Source organism: Delphinapterus leucas, chromosome 2, assembly GCF_059928025.1.
Source record: "Delphinapterus leucas isolate spDelLeu-1000000601 "Yukka" chromosome 2, BTC_Dleu_Yukka2, whole genome shotgun sequence".
NCBI lineage: Eukaryota > Metazoa > Chordata > Mammalia > Artiodactyla > Monodontidae > Delphinapterus > Delphinapterus leucas.
The window spans coordinates 68,068,035-68,082,955 of NC_143130.1; the positions used below are offsets into that span (position 1 = coordinate 68,068,035).

Consider the following 14,921-nt stretch of genomic DNA (forward strand, 5'->3'; position numbering starts at 1 on the left):
GTCTCCTCTTTGCATTCTCCTGTAAATGATTAGGACATCTTAGTGGTTTCCTCGTTAATCAATGAGTTTCAAAAAATCTTTGACCCAGATTCATTTTATGTTTTTTGAGAGTCGTGATTATACCTTCTTTTAAAGATTTCACATGTGCATAAAAATCACCTGGGGATCTTGCTAAAGTGCAGACTCTGATTCCAGGTCTAGGGAGGGGCTTAAGGGTCTGCATTTCTAACATGCTTCTGGGTGACGCCCATGTTGCTGGTCCATGGATGCACTTAGGTGTCAAACTACTCTTGTGATGATTCACTTTGAAATACCCCCATGAGAGAAAGTGTATGTGAATGAGGTAATTATTACCTATACCTTAGGATGAATTCATTACCATAAAGAACGTTAGAGATTCTGTAAGTGAAATTACTGTGTGATAGGACCCACTGTCCTCGCGTGAGTGCGTGAACAAGGTCGAAGAAATCGGCCACAACCCCTGGCCCTGGAACCCACCGCCTCGTCCTCAACTTGAACCCCACAGGTTTGCAGGGCCCTCTGTGCATTTCCCGGCCCCGTGGGAGCACATGCTCCCAACCCTGGACTAATCCCACGAAGGGGGCTGTAGAAGAGCGGGAGGAGAGATGGCTACTAGCTCCAACAGGGCTCCCGTTCAGCCTGTCACCTCCTGCAACGAGGAGGGAAGCTCACTCTTCCCATGGTGCTCTTGCCCCTCTTGGACCACAGAGACTGAGTACTGGAGGGTCTCCTGGGAGCCCTTCAGCAGACGGGGCTGTACACACTGGGAGGTTTCCCAGGTTCTGCTGCTCAAGCACATGGGCACGCTCAAACTTCCAGCCGCACAGGCTCACAGGGAAAGTCCCAGGGAAGACCTTGTAGGGTAACATTCTGAACTGCTGGACATCAACCACCTCGGCTCCTGAGGCAGCACCTCCGGGCACTGCCACTGCAGTGTGCCAAGCTACGGGTCCCTGCGGGCTTATGGGCCATTCCTGTAGGGGATCTGGAGAAAGGCATACTCACTTTTTCACCTCACTGAGCCTGGGAAGAGTGTGAAATGCTGGGTCCCTTGGCCTGTGTCCAGGGCAGGTGGACCAGATCACAGGGAAGTGCGCGGGCTTTGAAGGGCTGGCTCAAATCCTCCCACTGCTCTGATCTTGGGTGAGACACTTTCTCTCCCCTAGCCTCAGTTTCTTCACCTGTACTATGGGGACAATGTTCAGAGCACAGACTTGTGGCAAGGCTGAGCAGACAGGATGCAGGTGAGCATTCTGCAGAGGTCCTGCCCCCCGAAATGCTCTTCTCTCTTTGACAGGTCATTTCTCCTTGTTCAGAGCCCTTTCTGAATATGCCCCTTCCATGACACCTTTGTCCTGCTTTACTTTGTCATAGCATCCATCCCTGAGATGATTTATGCTTTTGTTTTCACTTCCTCTTATCTGCTACCCACCCCACCCTGGGCAGGGACCCTGTCTGTCTTTTCACAGCTGTGTCCCAGCTCCTACATCAGCGCTTGCACACAGGAGGCATGATGAACCGCTGTTGCATGGATGAAGGTGTCGAGCACATCAGTAGGTCCACAGAAAACCTGCGTTCTTACCCCAGGGCCCTTGGCATGCATAGCGGGCTCCTCCTTGCCTCTCCCCAGCTTAAGTCTAGGCTCGAGGTGGGTTTCCTGCTCTCTGCCAAAGCACACAGAGAAAATCAGTTTCCTCGTGGTTCATAATTGTTTCATATTTTTCCAATAGGTCTAAGCCTGGCCTCGAGGTTTCCAGGCACGGATTTTTCTCCCCGTCGCTGCTCTCGAGCCGTACAGGGGAGTGAGTGTGAGCTGCCCGCGGCGGCTGAGTAAACAGCCCCCTGCAGAAGGTCCTGCCTGCACGGTGGAAGAAGACACGCCTGGTCCCAGCCAGCACCTGCCGGGAGCCAGCTGGGCCCAGCACACACGTGCACCAGTTCATTTCACCCTCGTAACTCTGGAAAATCGATGCCATTCCCCATATTTCAGATGAGGAAACTGAGGTTTGTATAGTTCGGGGTCTTACCGGGTTACCTAGCTATTAGCGCTGGAACCAGTGTATGAGACCAGGTCTATCTCACTTCGCGGTCAAGTCCTTGCCCAAGGTAGAAAAAGAAAGGGTCTAAGGGCAGAAGAAAAGAGGTTGGGATCAGCTATAAGGAGCTGACCTAAAGGAGGTGGCTCCTCCTGAGTGTGATTTGGCCAGATGGGACGTAACCCAGGCATCCCCTGCAGACTGGGACAAATCACTTCTCTGGCCATCGAAGGCCTCTCTTACATGTCAGGGTCCCTCAGTAGCTCTCCATTGCTTATAGCATAAAGCCCGGGGTCCTTAGCTGGGCTGTGAAGGCCTTCCACTATCAAGCCATAGCCTGCCTTTCCAGAATGAGTTTCCCCCACCAGAGGCTATGCTCCAGCTTCTTTACCAGTACCCAAATATGCCCTGTAGTCTCCACCCCTACTCCCTGGCCTTTGCTCCCTGCCTAGAGCACCTGTCAAAGTCTGATATACCCCATAAGGTTCAGCTCAAAACCCATCCCTAGAATCCCTTCACTTAATCCTCAGAGCAGCCCTATGAAGCAGTTATCATAACTGTCCCCATTTTACAGATGAGAAAACTGAGGATGGAGGATAAGTGTCTTGCCTTATCAGTCACACAGTGAAGTTGAGGGATCTGGAGGCATCAGAGTCTCTTTACCTCACCCCTCTCTAATCCCTCCTAGAACTGACCCTAAAGGAGGTGGCTCTTTCTGGGGGTGGGAGTTGGGTCCTGTGCACCTGTCCTCTGCCTTTGATGAGACGGACCAGATTATATTTTCTGATCCAGGGATCTTATTCATCCTTGTTCCTGTCCCAGTGGGAGCAGAATCCTCCCAGCAGGGGGATGGTTGACATTCCTTTGTGTTTATGGGGGTTGGGATGAAAGACAGCAGGAGAAGGGGTGAGTAGTTTGGGGGGGCTGTTTCATCCACCTCTGTCCCTGCAGGTTTGTTCAGAGAGGATGCTGCTGCCTACCACTGTGGAGCTGGCTGTCCACGCCTTCTTTCCAGGGCCACTGCTGGCCTGAGCGTCCATCCTGCTTCCAGCCTCTTCTCCCTTTCTCCTTCCCGTCCACAGTCACTCCTACCCTCTAAAAGGAAACTTCATCTTCAAGCGCCTCTCTGCCCCTCTTCCCTTCTCCTTCCCACCACCCCTCAACCCCTCTCTCACCTGCTCTGTCTTCAGCTTATAAAATCTGCCTTCCCACCAAGGTTATCCTTAAAGATCTGCTCCAGCCTAGTTTGGACTCACTTTCCTATGTCTCCCAGTAGATCTTTCAACTTTATAGGGCAACGCTTAAGAGGGAGGAATGTGTTGATAATGGTGGAATTTCAGGCATCCAGGAGTCAGACTTGTAAGCAGCATCTGGCCTTCCAGGCTCCAGCAGACCAGGAATTTGACATGTTTAGGAGGTTGCAGATTTATTCTCTGTACCCAAAGGCTAAAGGAAGGCATGTCCAAGGATTCATGTGGGTCTGGCTTATTCTCAGCTCATGGAAAACTACTAGGACTGATTGATGGGACTCTGACCTGGACCTCAGTGGAGTCTGATGACTTGGGCCAAGCAGAAAGATCCCAGGCATTCAAAGAACTGCACCATCTCTCCCCAGCTGGCCAGCTCTCCATGCTGGCACTTGGCAGAAAATCGGACACCTTGGTAACTAATATTGTGTAGCAGGGGTGACAAACTCACATGCTTTCAGGGGTGACGTAAATACATTGAGAGTAGGCAATAGGGAGTGGTGGGGACTGGGGCAACTGGAGAGTCCTGCTATGCCCAACGTAATTCAAAGGAAAATATGTCTGGCCCTCAGGCTGACTGTTTGTCAACCTCTGCTAATGCATGACAGGTTCCAAAGCTCTCTTCCACATGGTTTCACTGAATTATCATCTCCTTTCTTCCTTACAGTAATTATCCCCACTTGGCAGATGAGAAAACTGGACCTTAACAAGGTTAAAACATTCTCCTAGACTCATTTCAGGCAGTCATTTACGGGCGGTGACTTGAAGAGATGCAAAGAGAGGTCTCTGCCCCCAATTTACCACCCATCCTCAGGTTTGGAGGTTGAAATATGACTATCCAAGCCAGCCATTAGAATGGTGCTCTGCTCTGACTCAGGATTCTCATTTGAAATGTGCCTCCTCCCCCTCCCCCATGTACTAATTCCCTCCCACCCGTGTAGCACATCCCATCATGAAGAAGGATGCAAAGGGTCCTGCAGTGGGGCTGGGCATGGACGGTCAGGTGCTGTGACAACCCCCATATCCCTCAGCTCCATGCCTACCCCACACTCACTGATAGAGAAGAACAGTTAGTCATGGAGCCTGGGAGGTCTGGATATAGGCCTGCTGCCCTATGGCCTTCTGAACTTACTGGAATATAGCTTCTTCATCACAATACAGTGATATGGAAGTGATAATAACTAGTGATACCAGATACACTTCTAGGTACTTTACATGTATTAACTCATTTAATCCTCACAGCGTAATCCTAGGAGGTAGGTATCATTCTTAATCCCATTTTGCCGATGAGAAAACTGAAGCACAGTTCATGCTTCCACAGAATTTAGAAACTAAACAGGTGTGTAAGAGACAAAAGCTGCTCATCAGTTCCCATTCTGGCAAAAATTATCCATCTATGCATTCCTCAAATCCTGTTCCCAGGCACCAGGCTGTGTGCCAACATTACAGTAGGGCACATAGGCCTGGAAACCCATTATTACGAGCAGTATGACAAATGGGTCATGAGAAATGCTACATGAGAAATGTGGACCGCAGGAGCCTAGAAGTATGGGGAAATCTGGGAAGGCTTCCTGGAGGAGGTGACACCAGGCAGAGAAGGGGCATTTCCCAAAGTGAGAATGACCGGTGTACGGTTCCAGGGCAAGCGTGAGAAGCGTGTCACCTTTGAGAGGCACTAGGAGATGCAGTGTGGCAGACGTGACAGAGGAAGGGCAAGGTGGTTAGGTTTGGGGTTATATTATAGGCCCAGGTGAAGGTTCAAATTCTACCCCGTAGCAACACGCCTTGAAGGAGGTGAGCGAGGGGCTGGCTATTTTCATTTTTCTATTCAAAATTTGCAGTAGGTTCAAAATTCAAAAAGCATGAAAGAAAAAAAAAAAAAAAGCATGAAAGGTATACAGTAAAAAATTTCCTTCAACTGGCATTCAGCCACCCAGTTCCCCTCCCCATGGTCAACCAATCACATTTGTTTCATATGTGTCCTTCTAGAGATATTTTATTTTATTTTTATATAAACTAATCTCTCCCCCACCTTCTCTCTCTTCCTTTTTATCTCTTTTTACATTTTTTTTTCTTTTTTTATTTTTTTGCGGTACACGGGTCTCTCACTGTTGTGGCCTCTCCCGTTGCGGAGCACAGGCTCCGGACGCGCAGGCTCAGCGGCCGTGGCTCACGGGCCTAGCCGCTCCGCGGCACGTGGGATCTTCCCGGACCGGGGCACGAACCCGTGTCCCCTGCATCGGCAGGCGGACTCCCAACCACTGCGCCACCAGGAAAGCCCTCTTTTTACATTTTTTAACCCCAAAGACAGCACACTCTTTATGCATCTCTGTACCTCGATATTTTTCAGAATGTATCTTGGCAATCTTTTCCATTTTTGCGTGGCTGCATCATGTTGCATGGTTAAGAGGAGTTGTACTTTATTTAACCAGACCCTATTGATGGACATTTTGTTTTTTCTAATCTTTAGCTCTTACAATAAATGTTGCAATAAATAATCTTATGCATATGTAATATCTTCCATGTTCAAATACATCTGAAGAAAAATATTGCCAGAAGTGGAATCAATGAGGCAAAGGATACATAAATTTTATTTGCATTAAAAATGTTTTTAATTGAAGTTTAGCTTACAGAAGGTAAAATGTAGAGCTCAATAGATTTTGCACATGTATACATCTGTGTAACCACCACCCAGATCAAGGGATAGGTTATCATAGAACATTTCCAGCACCCCCTCATGCCTTGTCCTAGTTGATCCCACCCTCCAAGGTAATTTACTAGTCTGACATCTATCACCGTGGATTGGTTTAGCCTGTTTCTGAGTTTTGTAGAAATGGAATCATAAAGAATGTACTTTTTTTAAATTGAAGTACAGTTGATGTACAACATTATGTTAGTTTCAGATGTAAAGCAAAGTGATTCAGTTATACATTCTTTTTCAGATACTTTTCCATTATACGCTATTACAAATTATTGAATATAGTTCCCTGTGCTATACAGTAGGTCCTTTTTGTTTATCTATTTTATATATAGCAGTGTGTATATGTTAATCCCAAACTCCTAACTTATCTCTCTCCCTTTCCCCTTTGGTAACTGTAAGTTTATTTTCTATGTCTATGAGTCTCTTTCTGTAGGTGAGTTCATTTGCATCATTTTTAAAGATTCCACATATAAGTGATGTCATATGATATTTGTCTTCCTCTGTCTGACTTAATTCACTTAATTTGATAATCTCTCAGTCCATCCATTTTGCTGCAGATGGCATTATTTCATTCTCTTCTATGGCATTGTATATATATATACACCACATCTTCTTCGTTCATCTGTCGATGGACATGTAGGTTGCTTCCATGTCTTGACTATTGTAAATAGTGCTGCAGTGAACATTGGCGTGCATGTATCTTTTCGAATTAGAGTTTTCTCCGGTAGTTTTGAGCTTGTTTTCTTTGGTTAAACAGTGTGTCTGAGGATCATCCATGTTGCTGTGTTTAGCTGCAGCTCTTTTTTTTTTCATCGCTGTTTGTGTTCCATTGTATGAATATACCACAATTTATTTATCCATTCAAGTCTTTTGATGGGCATTTGGGTTGTTTCCAGTATTAGGCTATTACTAACAATGCTGCTCTATACATTCTTTGGGGAGACATTTTAAAATTCATGTCCATTGGGAATTCCCTGGCCGTCCAGTGGTTAGGACTCCACGCTTCCACTGCAGGGGTCACGGGTTCGATCCCTGGTAGGGGAACTAAGATCCCACATGCTGTGCAGCATGGCCGGGGGCTGGAAGGTGGATAAAAACACTCATGTCTATTGATTATATGTCTAGGAGTGAAATGGTTGTGTTCATTTTGATTTTGGTGGATATTGCCAAAGTGCCCTGCACAGAGGCTGCTGTGGCATCAGGGCAGGTCTGTTCCCTTGGTCGGCATCTAAGCATTCAGCTTAGCACCATGTCTAGCACAGAGCCGACACTCATTAAAGCCACGCAGCCCCCAACTCCAGGAGTCATAAGAAAATGCTCAGCGATCCCTAAAGCCCCACTCCGAGCAAGACAGTATGATTCTGCCAACATGCCTCACTAGAAGGATCAGGTGAGAGTGAGGGGTCAGGGAACACATTTCCACCTCCAGAGAAACCTTTTCAATTCATAATAATAACCCCTTCCGCTCATGTGGCTCTGGCCTTTCTAAAGCACTTTGATGCACACCAGTAGTTCTCAGCCTGCTCACATTAGGACCCTCTGGGGACCTTTCCAGAAATACCAATGTCAGAGCTCCACCCCCATGGTTCTTATTTAATTATTCTGGGGTGGAGCCTACACATGGTATATTATAAGCTCCCCAGATGATTCTAGTGTTAAGTCAGGGCCAGGAACCACTGACTACCCTGAACATCATCCTCTGAAATGGGAGAAACTGATAAGGTGCTAGGGGGTGGGCAGTGATGGAATAGTCTTTATAGTAAAACCATAAGGCTTCCCCAGTACCAGGAACAGTGCTAGAGCTTTACAGTTGTCATCTCATTGAATGCTGTATGAGAAAATCGTGAGGGCTCTCATTCCCCTGGTACGAAGGAGGAATGAGGGGTGGAGTGCCCTCAAGGCCACCCAGCTGGTCAGCGGCCGTGCTGGGTCCAGAGGCAAGGCGTCTCGCTACACACACAGCACACACGCTCATGCCTGTCTCCAAGTGCTGACCCCCATTACGCCTAGAAAGAGAGACTAGAAGAAAATGCCCCAAAATGTTAACAATGGATATCTTTGGCTGGTCTGATTATGAGTAATGTTTTCTTCCATATACTTTTCTGCATTTTCCAAGGTTTGATTGACCAGTGAGCAAGTATAATGCTTATCATTACAAGCAAATAAAAGTCCTTTCAAGTCGTTCAAGTAAAGAGCTTTGCCATTTTCTAAAGGAACAAATTGAGTCCAAGAGCATCCACAGGGAATGAGTGACAGAATTGGGGCCACACCTGTCTCCCGAGTCCCACATGGGGCTTTAGACCTCTCAAGAGGTGAGACAAGTGTGATCTTAACCTCTAGGATGGGGCTCTGGAAAGGTGTGAAAAAATGTCCCCAAATAAAAATAGCTACATTGTTTCAATTTGATTATATGTGCTCTTGTAGAATAGCGAGGAAATGCAGAAAAATGAAAATAGAGCAAAATAACCTGAAAACTCACCATCTGGATATAAACGGTAGGAAAATTTGAGGGCCTATTCTTCCAGACAAGTCTCTGTCCAGAAATATACATACAGATTCAAATAAGCACAATTTTCCAACAATAGATCATGCTGTAAGCATGCAATTTTGCAATCTTCTTTTTTTCAGTTCAATGATACGTCATATACATGTCAGTGAATAGAGACACACGTCAGCCTTAGAATGGTTGCACGCCATTGTGCCAGAAAACATGTAGCCATTCTCCTGGTGATGGAACTGTGGGTTGTTTCTAACCACATCTTGTTTTTGTGTTGCAAAACGAACATTCTAATATAGTGCTATGAAAAACTCTGAGTAAAGTTTACTTGTAAAGTTTATTGGTTTGCTTTTGTTTTTGTAGAGTGAACTGTGGCTGAATTTGGATGTATGACTGTGTGAGTGTGTGTGTGTGTGTGTGTGCGTGTAAATGTGGGTCCTTGTGGGTTGAATTTGATTTAAATAATTTAATTTAAGCAACCTTAACCCAACAGAGATCTTATCGAGCTCCTTCTCTCCCTCTCACTCTCTCACACGCACGCACTCACACACACACACACACACACACACACATCCCATTTACAGGTGAGATGTGGTTACAAAACCCTCTTGAGCAGAGCTGGGCAGAGTACCTGATGAGACCATGTAGCCAACAGCCAAGGTCAGGTGTTGCCTGCCAGCTTGGGCTCTGAGCCTACAGTTCACTCTTAACAAATGCCTGTGGGCAATGACCACACACACACACACACACACACACACACACACATACACACACACACACAGTCCAGCCAATCTCATTCTCCCTGCATGGAAGGCTCTGGGGCGGTAATGGGATCGCATGTCCAGAGGCAGGCATAATTGAATGGCTGAGGACATTAAGTCCTTGATTAAACTGGTTGTTCATTTGAAGGGACAATTAACCAAGCTAATATTCCAGGCCAACCCAGCAGTTCCGTCCCCATCAAAGGACATATTGAGCAGATAATAAGTGGCTGTATCGCCTTTACGAGGAGTAGGGTTCCAGGGTCCTTACCTAAGGCCCACTGCCCAGGTCAGGCTGGGGCCATGGACCCTTCAAATCAAGGAGACTCCAAATCTAGCCAGTCTGGGTTGTGTGAGCCTGAGTTTGTGAACGGAAGAGGATGTTTCTTCTGGGGAAGTTTTCTCTCACAGTCAAAATGACTTTCCATACTGCTTGTGTCTGTCACACCTATGTATGATGCATGGAGCTTCAGCAGCCATCTTGTGACCATGTGGAGGCCTCACTGGCTCTGCCCTGCCTTGGGACCTTTCCCTGCGTCATGGCTTTCTTACTGTTTAAGCCAGTTGAGCTGGGGTTCCCTGTTTTAAGCAGCAGGAAGCAACCTGACTGATAAAATGGGTCCTTCTCATCACCCACCAGCTTTCTGGAGGAGTAGAGGTGAAGAAGGGCAGAGACAGGGAAGAATCTTCCTCCCTTTTCTCTTCCAGTGCCTCATGCTAATCAGAGTTAGGTCTCCCCTAGAGCACAGGTATTCCCAGTTGCCTGGATCCTAAAAGACTGAATCCAATAATTGTTCTTGTTCTGGCCCTAGAGGTCTGGCTGTGCTGTGGGGAGAAGGAGAAGGGAGCCAGGGCCTGGCCCATGAGCTACTTAGGTCAGACAGGGCCAGAGTAATGACTGGCCAGCTGCCAGGCTTGGCCAGGGATCCCACAGGGTAGCAGAGAAAAAGAGTGGGCAGGATTTGAAGTAGGTGGGCAGCTTGGTGGGCAATCCCAGCCCCTGCAGGAACAAGTAGAAATAACTCCCATGGTGGAAGCATGTCTCCACGCTGGATACCATGCTATGGGCTTTGCATGGATTGCCAACATCATCTTCATCACACCTATGAGGTGGATGCCATTACCTGGTTTCCAGACAAAGGAACTGAGGCCCAGAGGGGTTAAGTGTTTTGTCCAGAGGCATACATTGAAGAAGATGGAGGCAGATTAAAATTTAAGATTGTACAACTCAAAAGCCCTTAACCACCCTTTGTCAACTTATGTGTCCAACCAGCCACTGTCCGTTCCTCCATTAATTCTACAAATATGATCTGATCCCCTGTCCTGTGACCGGGCACTGTGCAGATTCCAAGAATAAAGTGATGATGGTTCCTGCCTTCTCCGTGCCCTGAGTGGGCCGTGGCGCTGTTGGCAAAGGAGGGATGACCACGGTCAGGCTCAGAGCCAGTCTCCTCACACCACCCAGGCCGGACTTAGGAAGATACCACCTACATTCTGACCCCCTTTGGAATGTTGTGAGCCAGGAGATCACAGACCCTGCGTTGAGTCTGAGTCTTGGCCCCATCCACTTATCGTCGGTGTGACCTGGACCAACGCACACTCTCACCGGGGCCTCAGTTTTCTCATCCGCAGAACTGGGATTAAAAATATCTTGTGCGCTCTTCACAGGGGTGTTGGGAGCCTAAAGGAAAAGGCTTGTCTTAAAGAGCTTTGTAAACGCCAATGTTTTAGGCAAATATCAAGAAGTAAATCCATTCACCCCCCATTTGCGGAAGTGGTCTTTTCCTTTTGAGTTGATTGGCAAGTCTCAGCTAATAATAGCCTTTAAAATCTTATGTGTCGTATGTTTTAGACTGGTCCCGGCCCATGCCATTTGGGAACCCCCGGAGCCTCATCGGTGCCTGTGTCATAACCCCTCTGCCCCGCTGCTGTCAGAAGGACCGTGGGGAGGTGAGGGCTAAGGTCCAACCGATAAGTGCAAGCTGTGTTTGCACAGTGATTTCAAGACCAAGCTCTGCTCCAGAGCCCTGCCCAGCACTGCTGGCTGCTGGCTGTTCCCGAGAGGGACTGATGCTTCGTCCAACGTTCTTTGCGGCTCTGATTACCAGAAGGGTGTCAGAAAAGAGTATGTTTCCTTCTAGATGTAAAGGAGAACAAATGTGACTCCATAGTGGCTCTGGGGTGGAGCACATTTCTAGGTGAGGAGCAAAGGGGAGCTTACACTGCTTGACTCACAGCAAAAGGGTACCTTGTGCCCTGGGTGGGGTCCATAGGAGGGCAAAGCAATCTTAAATTCCTGGAGGGGGAGCTTCCTGTTTTTAGAGAATCTATAGACTCCTAGGCTGACAAACCCCATATTTAAAGGTTGAAAATACCAATTTTATAATAAGGTAAAGTTGGTTTTCATTTATCTCTATTTACAAATGATTTATTGATTAAAAGGACATGAAAAGAAAATCACCCACCGCCCAAAACCTCATGTCACTATGATTTATCTGATATTAAGGTTTAGGATATCCTGAGCAAGAACTGTGGCTTAAAAAGTGCAGAAATAAATTTTTCAGTACCAAAGAATCAATATTGCTTTGTGTTGAGACACAAAGCAATATGTGGAAAGAGCTCTGGAGGTCATATGACTAAGAAGCTGTGTGTGTGTGTGTGTGTGTGTTTGTGTGTCTGTATGGGAGTGTGTGTATGTTGTGTGTGTTTTGTGTGTGGGTATGTTGTGTGTATCTCTGTGTGTATATATGTATATATGTTATATGTGTGTGTCTGTGTATATGCACGTACGCGCCTGTTGTGTGTGTCTCTGTGTGTTCATGTGTGTATGTGTATATGTGTGTCTGTGTGTAGTATGTGCATGTCTATGTGTATTCATGTGTCTGTGTCTGTGTGTATGTGAGTGTGTGTGTGTGACCTTGGACATGTCCCCTGCTCCTGGACTGCATTCTCACAATTATAAATCAAGGGGTGAGGGCTAAATGAATCCTGGTTCCCGATGGCCACTGGCAGCTCAGCTATCCTGCTGGAGCTCTGACTGAAGAAGTTTCAGTCTTCTTCCTGATTTGAAAGTTTACCCACTGACCTTTCATCCTCCCTGCCCCCAAATGCCTGTGCAGTCCTTCCTGCTGTCCCCGCACTGCTCCAGCCTCCCTCAGGAGGCCTAGCCCTTTGCCTCTGTTGCGGGCTCAGCCATCTCTCACCCTTACACCAGGTGACCTTGGGATAGCCCCTGCTCCTCCGTGAACCTCCAGCTTTGACGTTCTCGACACACAAGCTTCCTGCCCCTGGTAAATGGGTGGGAGCCGGGACAGGGTCCGGGAACTCTCACACACACCATGCCCCCTTCCAGACTGGACCCTCCTCCAGGGCAGGGAGAAGCATGTCAGGGTCCCAGTGCCCGTGTGGGGCTTGGCACGGAGCGGGGCTATGGAAGCACGTGCAGGAAGAGGCAGGGCTGAATCAGCTGAACCCGGGCGCCTGGAGCCGCCCGACCCCACCCTCCCCAGCCCCAGATTTAGGACTCAGAGCCCTCTCTCTCTCACCTTGGCTGCATCACAGAATCACCTGGGGAGCATTTACAAATAATGGTGCCCAGGCCCCCCAGACAAAGTGAACCAGAATCTCGGGTATGAGGTCCATCCATCTGCATTTTCAAAGTTCCCCATCACTCTAATGCACAGTGAGGGTTGAGAACGGCTCAACCCTAGTGGCCAGAAAATGTCTGGCACTACAGACTAAATCTCCTAGAGACTACTGAATTAAAGGTCTTCAGCCATCACTCTGCTTCCAAGTTTCCTGTTGAGCTCATAAAGTACAGATTTCAAGACCACCCTAGAATTTCTGATTCCAGCGGTCTAGCCTGGACCTGGACATGGGCACTTCAATCAGCTTCCAGGGCCCTGGTGCTGACACAGGTGGTCCTGGGTCCTGCTTGAACCCAGCGGTGGAGGCTTCTGTGGCAGGGCAGCATCCAGCACACATGCACACCGCGGGATGCGTTAGAATAAACGTCAGCTGTAGGAAACCCTAGCTTCCCCCTGCCCCTCCTCCTAAACTCTCAGGCATTCTTTGAAAGCCCGTCTGCTTTTGCTCTTTCCTTAGTTCAATGGCTCTGCTGCTGAGACCCTGATCCCTAAGGCAGCATATGCAGACCTGTGGGGCCGGTCCCTGCGGGGGCCACACCTGGAGGCCTCTCCCATGCTGTAGGGCCCTGCAGGTGCGGTTCTCTCTGCTCGACTCACTCTTGCCCATCTCCCCACCTGGCGGACCTAAACCTGCTCACGTCTCAAGTCAACAACTTCCCTCAGCTCCCAGAGCCCCAGGCATGGATCCCAGGTCCTCCCCTAAACCACAGGCTTCAGGAGGGCAGGACTGGGTCAGGTCTGCGCACTACTCTGTATGGAACCCACACGTCTGCCCAGGGCCTGCCACGTGATAGGTGCTCAGTAAATATTTACAGAGTGAATAAATGACACCACACACACACACACACACACACACTTCTGCAGTCTCAGACATTCTTACCCTGAAGAGGTTTTCCAGCCTCACCAAGTGAGCAGGCAGGGAAAATGTAATTGAGGATGTTCAGACAGTGCAGAGCGACAACCGTATCTCGCGTGTGTATGTGTGTGCCTACAGGCAGGCACATGCGAGCATATGTGTGCACGTGCGCGTGTGACTGCGTGTGGTGTATGGTACTCAGTGGCTGCATTTAGATTGAACCCACAGGCTTTTCCCAGCAATGATGCAATGGCTCCTGGGAGTCTGGTCTTTCTCTCTGGAATACAGCCCTCCTCCAGGCGCTGCAGGGTTTGGCCGTGCTCAGAACCTGAGTGCCCACGGGAAAGGGGCGATGGACAGAGAGCCTCGGTTGTCTGGAGTTTGACCAGAGTAGGGTTTGGGGATAGCAGAGAGAGAATGGGTCCGAGTCTGACCAGAGTGGGTTCAAATCCAGGGCCCGCCCTTTCCTTGCCGCCTTTGTGATCTTGGATCAGTGCCTCATGTCCTCCTGGGCCCAATGGGAATAATGCCGATGACCCACCCAGCTGGGGAGGGGGGCAGGAGGGGAGGTTCTAGTTGGTGGGACAGACTGGCTGGTGATGCAGCGTGCTTTGCTCTCACCTTCTCAAAGGGGATCTGTCTTCAGACGTCTGTCTCTTCCTCTTGACAGGGCTGGACATATGGCCAGTACTTAATAAAATCTTGATGGCTTGATTAAGCGTCTAGCCCAGGGCTTCCCTGGTGGCGCAGTGGTTGAGAGTCCGCCTGCCGATGCAGGGGACACGGGTTCGTGCCCCGGTCCGGGAAGATCCCACATGCCGTGGAGCGGCTGGGCCCGTGGGCCATGGCCGCTGAGCCTGTGCGTCCGGAGCCTGTGCTCCGCAACGGGAGAGGCCGCAACAGTGAGAGGCCCGTGTACAGCACACACACACACAAAAAAAGCATCTAGCCCGGAGACTGGGGCATAGTAGGTACTCTAGGTACTCAATACTTGCCTTTTCCTCCTTGAAACAGTGCTAGCCTGAGACTCAGGGGGACTGGAATTACAGCCCAGCTGTGTGTGTGTGTGTCCTTCCGTCCCTGTGACCTTGAGCAACCACATACCCATTTTCTGGGCCTCAGCCTCATCCCAAGTCAAAGGAGAGGGCTGCGCCC

The 14,921-nt window shown here is 48.7% G+C and overlaps 1 long non-coding RNA gene across 1 annotated transcript; it reads left to right on the forward strand.

Moving 5' to 3' along the window:
* The first annotated feature begins 654 nt into the window (after positions 1-654).
* On the forward strand, positions 655-8,840 carry LOC149750168 (uncharacterized). Its single transcript, XR_016392057.1, has 2 exons — positions 655-2,025; positions 3,009-8,840. It is a non-coding gene; the product is annotated as an uncharacterized LOC149750168 (long non-coding RNA).
* The last annotated feature ends 6,081 nt before the right edge of the window (positions 8,841-14,921 follow it).